The sequence below is a fragment of the Peromyscus californicus genome, unplaced genomic scaffold, assembly GCF_007827085.1.
Source record: "Peromyscus californicus insignis strain IS unplaced genomic scaffold, ASM782708v3 Scaffold_12__1_contigs__length_115047231, whole genome shotgun sequence".
NCBI lineage: Eukaryota > Metazoa > Chordata > Mammalia > Rodentia > Cricetidae > Peromyscus > Peromyscus californicus.
Genome location: NW_026294413.1, coordinates 42,004,082 through 42,014,275, shown reverse-complemented (window position 1 = coordinate 42,014,275; position 10,194 = coordinate 42,004,082).

The following is a 10,194-nucleotide window of genomic DNA, read 5'->3' as shown; positions in this document are numbered from 1 at the left end:
CATGCCAGACAAGTGTTTATCTAAGTGAGTTATATCTCTAAAACCTAAAATAATATTTGAAATCTGAATCTGATCTTATTTTGCATCTACTTAACATTACTTAGGAATATGTAATTATATTTAGTTTGAAACATGTATTGTTTGGAGATTTATTAAAGATGTCCATTTTCATATATATCTAGCCAGTGTTTATTGCTAGTTTTTAGTCTCATTTCTCAACTCTTCACAGTCTGCACTCTAGCAAGGTTAATTTGTACTTCATTTCCTTATTCAAAATAACTTCATTAAAATTATTTCATTTTTAAGATATTATTCTAATTTCATATGTTCATGACGTCTTCTGTGGTATAAACACACATGCATAAAACTGACACAGATCAAATCCAATATTGCATTCCACTCTCATTTACTCATTCCCATTTTCCAAGTTGCTATGTATGTGTTTTTATCGTATTTATTCTTGGTATACTTTTCTGACCCTTAAGAAAATGCTATCACCTATTATCTCCAGTGTATAATTGCTTATATATTTTATATTAAAAAGTAGATACCTTTTTATCATTGTCATTGTTTACCTTGGAAAGAGTTAGAAAGAAATATTAAAGCAATTGTACTTGTAAAAAATTATTTGATAGAGAAGTTGTAGTGAATTACAATGTCCTTATGTCTTCATGAGGCACACTCAAAAACCATGAAATTCAAGGAAGTAGATAGGTAATTAAATTTTATATGCTCTCATTAGCTACTAAAAAGACTGGGTGGTTATGAATACAATTTTCTTGCAGAGGATCTGAGTTCAATTCCCAGCACCCACATCAGGTGGCTCACAAATCCTTATCATTCCACCTCCAGACAATCTTGCACTTGCTTCCAACTCTGCAGGCAACTACATCAAACACACACACACACACACACACACACACACACACACACACACACACATACACACACACACACACACACACACACGCATGCACACGCACACACACAAACTCACACACACACGTAAAATAAATCTTTTTTAAAAGAAAAAAAAAGGTGGCTAGAGATATGGATCATTGTTTAAGAGCTTTTTATAGCTTTTACAAAGAAACTAAATGCAGTTCCCAGTACCAGCATTTTGGTTCACAACCATCTCTTCCAGGGAATGACACCTTCTGATGCACATAGAGTCATACATGCAAAACAGACACATATAGATAAAATAAAACAAATATCCTTCTTAAACAACAACAACAAAAAAACCCTGGAAACTCAGGTCTTATTAACATGGGAGGAGATAATCAGAAGTAAATATTTAAGAAATGTATGGCAAATAAGATTTCCCTCTTTGTACAAGAAAGTCACACAGATCATAAATGTTGTTTTAGAATAGTTCCCTTTATTCTGCAAATCACTAAGAAAGATTTCCTTTCCAATACAAATTCCCCTTGCAAAAGAATAGTTCTTCAGACATCATCTAAGTTTACAAAGTCACAGAGGGATCAACCTGTGATGACCAGTGTTCAAGAAGTTATATTTTAGGATGGCACAAGATGCTCTCCTTTGGAGTTATCTTTAGGGGTGATGCATCCTGAGCTCAAAAAGTAAAACAAAGCAAGTCAACCAGCAAGGAAAAACAAAACAAACACAAACATAAAAACAACAAATAAGCAAGCAATCAAAACCCCCCCAAAGAACTAGTGAACACAAGATATTCTCCAAAAGTTTATCCTACCATGGCTATATAGCAGAACAATTCTACTTCTAGATATTTGTCAAAGAGAAACAATAACTGCTTTCTTAAAATGCCTTGTAAACCAATGCCACAGGAGCCAATCTTTTTTTTTTTTTTTTTTTTTTTTTTTCGAGACAGGGTTTCTCTGTGTAGCTTTGTGCCTTTTCCTGGAACTCACTTGGTAGCCCAGGCTGGCCTCGAACTCACAGAGATCCTCCTGGCTCTGCCTCCCGAGTGCTGGGATTAAAGGCGTGCTCCACCACCACCCGGCTCACAGGAACCAATCTTGATAACCCAATGCTAAACAACCCTCACGGCTTTGTAGCCAAATAGGTAAATGTTGTCAAACTCATACCTGGAGTATTATTCAAGGAGATTCAAAAAGCAACACTAATGATGCTTAAAACCATGTTGAATGAAGATAAATAGACACAAAGAAGAATAGTCACTATGGCAGTACATACTAAAAATTTCAAGGAATGTATCTACTTACAGCAGTTTGATCTGGAGATGATAGCAATTAGTATAAAATAACTTGCTACCTCACAGAAATATCTATGTATTAATTGGAATGGACTTCTACAAGTTAATGTATTTATTAGATGGCATCTAATCATCTAACTTATAAAAATCTCTACATATGATATTTCATACCATATATAAATGTACGAATTGCAATTATATAAACACTTTGTATTAATAATTTTTCCTGTTGCTATGGTCAAATACCTTACCAATGGCAACCAAAGGAAGGAAGAGATAATTTTAGCATCTAAGTAAAAGGGTCACAGATATCATGATGGGGAATGCATGGTAGCACAACTATAAGGAATACATGGTCACAGTGCTCCGTAGTCAGAAAGCAAAGACCCGAAAGGAAGTACAGCCAGGTTATAAGACTTCAAGGTCTGTACATATCCATCTACTTTTTCCAGAACTGATTTTGTTTTGATTGTTTAAATTATTTTAAAATTTAAATGAACGTTTCATGTGGATTGATTTATATCTTAATTTTTGTAATAAAATTATAGTTTTAATAGTGTGATTTTCATATAGTACTCTTTTTCTTTGAAATGTCCACATGTATTTAGCTGTTTCCACTAGCAGGGCTTTTGTGTTACTCCTGGGATAGAATGTGGAAGCAATTACATAGTAGGAGATAACTTTATCTTATCAAGTTAACAAAGTTTCTGCATGGCTTTTACACTCTGTGGTGTGTGTGTGTGTGTGTGTGTGTGTGTGTGTGTGTGTGTGTGTGTGTGTGTGTGTGTGTGTGTATCACCCAAGGGATTCAGTCAGTTCCTGGCAAATCTTGCTCCAGCAAAGTTAGGTCATAGCACTTCTATAGATTGGCATAGATATTGTGAAAAGGTGAAGTTTTAGAGTAAACTGGAAGCAAAATTAGAATAAGAATCCATGGCCAGGAAAGTAAATTGGGAACTGTAAAGCATAAGGAAAGTGGAAGGGTGCTTTGTAATGGGTTATTTTCATTTTAGCTCCCTATTTCAAGAACATATAAAAGCTATAGAACATTGGCATCTTGTTTTGCTTTCATGAATAAGCTAAATGTGGTAAAACCTGGCATTATCTTATCTACTACAAAGTGTAAGATATGAAGATAGTTCAAATTAGGGAGCAGTTTGAGCAAACTTTCTAGTCTGAACAGAGAGGAAGGCTTGGCTCTTAGTTGCATAAGGACTATTCTATCAGTGGTTGAATTGCTGAATAAGCACAAAAGTCAAAGGCACAGACAAAACCACAACAGTGTGATTGGGGTGCAGGCACTTGTGAAAATGTTGTGTCCTAGACAGTACTGAAGTATCAGTTGCCAAGGAGTTTCTCACAACTTGAAATCCACTCATGTGAAGTAGAAGGAACCACAGAGGCACACAGGTCAGGCATATATATGCACTGGAAAGGTGGTAGGCAAGAGAGAATAAAGGAGAGAGATCTTAGAGGACTTGTGATGAGGTTTGCCTGAATCAGAAGTTGAATATGCCTCTTGTACACTGGGCACTGATATTAGGTGGTTTGTTACTGTATTTCAATGCAAAAGCATCCTCAAGTTAGAAAGAAAGTAAAAAAATAATTTTATTGAAATATTTGATTTCTAAATTCTGATTTATAGAAACACATTTTCTATGTTGGCAAAATTAATATGTGGTTCAGTTTTCCCACACATACATATTTGTTTCCCTCTTCTAATTTGCATTTTTAGCATAATATTCACTTTGATTTTACACACAAATGATAAACATTTATTCAATTTCAAATTTATATTCATAAACAAAGTATATAGTCTCACATATGGGTTCTTTACATAAGTGTGTGTATAAAAATGTAAGCACATATAAGAGTTGGATAACAACTGTGAAAATTAATATTCTCTTCTTTTCCTTTCAACGTTATATCCAGCTGGATTTGTAGATCTTTCTTATTTTAATAGCAACTGAGTAGAGTATGAGTATCAAGCTATTTGAACTTTCACAATAGAAATTAAGTGTCAGTAAACCAAAAGATAACACAGCTTCTCTGTTTTAGATGTTAATAAAATTTATTGCAGTGCTATGAGTAGTTTATTTAAAATGTCATGATTTTAGCTTCAAATGTGTAAAACAAAACAATGAAATATTTACTAGTATCTAAAGAATATGCTGTTTATTTGCTTTTACATCATCCAACATTTCTTGTGCTAGGAACCTAAGTGTGTTAGAGACTCCAAATTGGGACTCAGTTAGCTCACTGAAAGTCCCCTATTATGCTAAAGTCATGGAACAATAGCACTCTGTTGTTGAGCTCCATTTTAAATGGTACATCTATTATTACACTAATGATTACAAACCATATGGTGCAACCAATGGGGCTGTCTTTAAGTACACTAATTACATCAAGTGCAGGCAATAAAACAGGTGCTAAAACAATGTTCCTGCACATTTTTTTCATTTACTGCTCCATAGAAGACCTTTAGTACAGAGATTAGAATTCCAATCTATTTCCATAGGCTCTCCTTTGACATTTAAAGATGCTGCTTAGCTATCTAGTCAAGCCCAATTGAAACAATGAATATTGTATTTGTTAGTGATTCAATCAATGGATTTTTTTCAATGGAGGCAAAAGGGTGAAATAATTGCAACCTAAACAAATAATGTCAATGTTCATTGGGGTTTTTAAGGCCAATTTTACCTATGATATAGCATACTATTCTAAACTTCTAGATCATTTTGTGTGACTAAGCCTGAAGTTCGCTAGACTGGGTTTAAGTATTACGCAACCTAAACAAATAATGTCAATGTTCATTGGGGTTTTTAAGGCCAATTTTACCTATGATATAGCATACTATTCTAAACTTCTAGATCATTTTGTGTGACGAAGCCTGAAGTTCGCTAGGCTGTGTTTAAGTATTACCTATAAGAGTAAGAGAATCCTACTCACTGTCCCTATGACTCATATTTTTTGTATATTTAATGGTTTAATTCTTAATAACAAACTCATGTAACTGGAATGAACTTATTAATTTATATTAAAATGTTACCTGTGACATTGTAAATACCAAACACTTGCTAGCTGCTACTATAATGGAGCAGTTACATCACCAGCATGTACATAGTTGCTTCTATGTGTTTGTTCATGTACCTGAAACAACATATGAAGTAAAAAACAAGCTAGATATGACCAGTAGTAAATGATAGATCAGAAAAATCATTCATATTGTTCAAATTCTTATACAGCTTCAAAAATGTAAAATTTAATTAAGCCTGGTAAAAATATTCTTTAGTTACTAGCAATGAATTTAAAATAAATCTTGTATAGTCTAGTTTGTAGAAAGAGAAAAGTAGAGAGAGAGAGAGAGATAGACAGACAGACAGACAGAGAGACAGAGAGACATAGAGTACTTTGTAGATTTAGGAAACAAATAGGCTATTTGCAAATCAGTGTTTTATTATGGACCTTAAAAATTGGTTCCCCAAATTACTTGCCTTTAATGATATAACAACTTTACTGTGACAATAATGGCAACTCCTATGTTTAGAACTAGGAGATCACAGTTAATAAAATTCTCAAATAAAGGATGCTGCTTCTTCACATAGGCTGAAATACCAGAATAAAGAGCAGATGTGTGGCTTCTGACAATGAGGTGAAATTTCTCATTCACCTATCTTCAGTGTCCATAAGCACTCAGACATCCCTACAGGACTTTGTTTCTGGATGATGGTAATTCCTCCCACTGTGCCTCTCAGCACAGCCTCAACAGACATTCTTACCTGTGAGACCTTGACCTCCCCTGAAAGAGATTAGACAGTATTTAGAATGTCTAAGAATATTGTTTGCAACAGTATAAGTTACTAAAATAAAGCTCTAGAATAATGATCGTATTATATCTTGCTGCCAGACTATAGACACTTCCAGTTGGTCAGATATCAACTAAGAGGAGGAGGGAGGTACTGTGACCTTAGAGTACTGTGAAACCAGGGTATGTGTAAAGCAGCAGCAGGAAGCCCTTTGCTAAGTTTAGTATATTTCCAATCAACAAATAATTTTAACACATCAAATAGGAACTTCCCTATCTTGCTTGGTTTCTCCCTCTCTACATGTTTTCTTCCTTTCACTATTTATTCAAGCCATAGCAATTGTCACTATTTTACTATCAAGAATAATAGTAATGAAAAGATAGAAAACCCAGAGTATAGTGACTCAAACCATAAAGAAGATTTAGTAATCACATCACAGAGAGAGGGCACTTAAATTTTCTTCTTGCTTAGTCCTCCTCCTCAGTTGCCTTTTATTTCTTCTTTCTCCTTCTTTTTTCTTAGTTTATTTGTTTAAGACATGGTAACATCTAGCCGAGGTTGGCATTCAAACTGTAGAACCTTTCCCTCCTAAGTGTTGACATATGCATTGTAGACATATGCAACCATACCTAGATTTTGAAGTTTCTTAAGCAATAAAGCCTGATCCATGTTCGACAGCTCAGTATTCAAAAACTAACCTTGTTTCTGTTGGTTTTTCTCTATCCTCTATCTATTGCACTAGTGTCCATATATGTTGTGTGACTGGACAACACATGGGCATCATGTGAGTCCATGACCCACATACAATTTTAGAGATAGATGAAGACCAAAAAATTATGTACCAATCTTTATGAAAGTCAATATTTCCCAATATTTAATATCCCAACCTTTGCATATTGTTTGGAGGTTTATTGACCAGAGCTGTGTTTCTGATCAATTCTTAATTGAAACAAAGTCTAGGAAGACAACTGGAATTTCAAGATTCTTATGAAAAAAATAGGCAGGAATGTTGGAGCATGAAGGTCCTTGCACTCACAGATCTCAAAGTAAACAAGAAATGTTAAACACAGGGGACTGTCCTTTCAAAATAAAGGATATTAAACCTGTTTTTTCACACAGAAAGTTGGGAATTGGATGTGATTTATAGCCTGGTGATCTACCTTATCTGTTGGGCCAGGTCATATCATGCTCCCACAAACATGACCGGGAAGTGGTTAACAGTCTAACTGACTTATATATTACCTGTGTTTTCAGGGCCTAATCCTCCAGCTTTGGCAACCAGGACTGGAAATGACTGATAGCCCAAATGACCTCTATGTTGTCTGTATAACCAAGACCATGCTGGATAATTTCCTAGGGCCTAAAGTTAATATAGGTAGCCTATCTCTAGAACCCATCTTCTTGAAAGAAATGACATATACATTGAGTTGAATTTCAATATAATTATGTCTCCGTGTGCACCAGTGATTGTATTACACTAGGAAACTGTTTGTCCATATTGTACTATGTTTGAATCTGTTGTCAATAAGATGCCTGGCATTAGACTTCTGAAGTTTTTTTTTTAATTTGTATTTTTATTTTGCAATACAATTCAGTTCTACATATCAGCAACGAATTCCCTTGTTCTCCCCCCTCCTGCCTCCCTCCCCTTCTCCCCAGTCCACCCTCCATTCCCACCTCCTCCAGGGCAAAGCCTCCCCTGCAGACTGAGATCAACCTGGTAGACTCAGTTCGGGTAGATCCAGTCCCCTCCTCCCAGGCCGAGCCAAGCGATCCTGCATAGGCCCCAGGTTTCAAACAGCCAACTCATGCAATGAGCACAGGACCTGGTCCCACTGCCTGGATGCCTCGCAAACAGATCAAGCCAATCAACTGTCTCACCCATTCAGAGGGCCTGATCCAATTGGTGACCCCTCAGCCATTGGTTCATAGTTCATGTGTTTCCATTTGTTTCGCTATTTGTCCCTGTGCTTTATCCAACCTTGGTCTCAACAATTCTCGCTCATATAAACCCTCCTCATTCTCGCTAATTGGACTCCCAGAGATCCACCCGTGGCCTACCCATGGATCTCTGCATCCAGATACCTCAGTAGTTGGATGGGGTTTCTAGCACAACAATTAGGGTGTTTGGCCATCCCATCACCAGAGTAGGTCAGTTCGGGCTGTCTGTTGTGGGGGTATCTTTGTGGATTTCTGTGGGCCTCTCTAGCACTTTGCTTCTTCCTGTTCTCATGTGGTCTTCATTTATCATGGTCTCCTATTCCTTGTTCTCCCTCTCTGTTGTTGATCCAGCTGGGATCTCCCGCTCCCCCAAGCTCTCGTTCCCTCGACCCTCGCCCTTCATTATCCCCACTCATGTCCAGGCTGTTCATGTAGATCTCTTCCATTTCTCCTTCATTGGGCGATCCCTGTGTCTTTCCCAAGATCCAGCTATACCACTCTTGGGCATATACCCAAGAAATGTTCAACCACCCCACAAGAGCACTTGTTCAGCTATGTTCATATCAGCATTGTTTGTAATCGCTAGAATATGGAAACAACCTAGATGCCCTTCAACTGAAGAATGGATAAACAAAATGTGGTACATATACACAATGGAATACTACTCAGCAGAGAAAAACAATGACATCATGAGGTTTGCAGACACATGGATAGATCTAGAAAAAATCATCCTGAGTAAGGTAACCCAGACTCAGAAAGACAAACATGGTATGTACTTACTCATAGGAGGATACTAGATGAGGAACAAGGATGATTGGGCTGCTACTCACATCACCAGGGAGGCTACCTGGAGACTTCTGAAATTTGATCCAGCTTGGATAAGTGGGCCTCAACCAGAGTTTTCATTCTTGCTTCTTCATGGTTCATTTCCTGCCTGCCATGGTGCTTCAGGGACACCCACACACACACACCCTGCAAAGGAAACAAAACCAAAACTGTTGTGTTCCAACCACAATTCATTTACCCAAATTATGCTACAGAAAAATAAAATACTCTAAAGGCAAATTCCATAATTTCAAATGGAATTTCTATAAGGTAAAGAGATGGATCACTGGATTAGAGGATGAACTGCTTTACTGGATAACCTGAGATTTGTTATTAGCACCAGGCCAGGTTGCTCACACTTTCTTGTAACTCTACCTCCAAAAGAGCCAACACTATGTTCTCATTTTCATGGACAGCTGCATACTTATACAATGCATTCACACACTGGACACACACACACACACACACAACACACACACACACACACACACACACACACACACACACACAGGGGAAGGCATACACACACATTTATAAATATTTGGGGGAAAAAAGTACTCCTAACTGATAAATCTAAAACACAACTCCTGCACTCAAAGCTCAGAGAACATTGCAGAAAGAATAAGGGGCAGAAAATTTGTAAGAGGAGCAGAAAAATGAAGTATGCACTGAGATTGTTTCTTCTAGAATCTACAACAATGGAAGTCTCTAGTATGGCTGTCACAGAACAACCTGACTCAGGGGGACCCCAGCAGACATGCTAACATGGATATTGAGAGAAAGAGAAATAGTATTCCTCAGGGAAAAAAAAAAACACCAGATGTCTATGCAGTACCTAGTGGTCAGAACTGAATATAAGCACATACAAGTAACATTATACAAACTGATTGTACTTACACATTATATGTGTGTGTATGTGTGTTTATGTGTATGTACACACACATATGAATATGAACCAATAATTAAAGTAAAAAGAGCCCATGGATTTGAAGAGCCAGGCCAGTGGGTCGAGTTATATGGGAGGGTTTGGGGTTAGTAAAGAGAAGAAGGAATTGATGTAATTATAATCTGATAAATTTAAAAAAATTAAATAAAAGAACTTTTGGATGAACTTTCATAAGTAACAATAAAGAGCAGTTACCAAAAGAACATGAATGTGGAGTTCCAGTGGTTAGAAACTTATAGCACAGAACTGATACAACTGGAATAAATGAATTTGGACATTTAAAAGAGTGTTGAAGGTAAGTACTAAGTTATAGTAGCAAATAATTCCATTTTGAAGGATAATACTGTCCTTCAACTTCTCTGTATCTTGATACTGTCTTTTATAAGCCTCTTGAATTACTTCAGAACCTACTAATAAGACTAGTTCCTTATTTATCTTTTGTAATTAAGCATTGACTTTATCCTAATTGAATATTA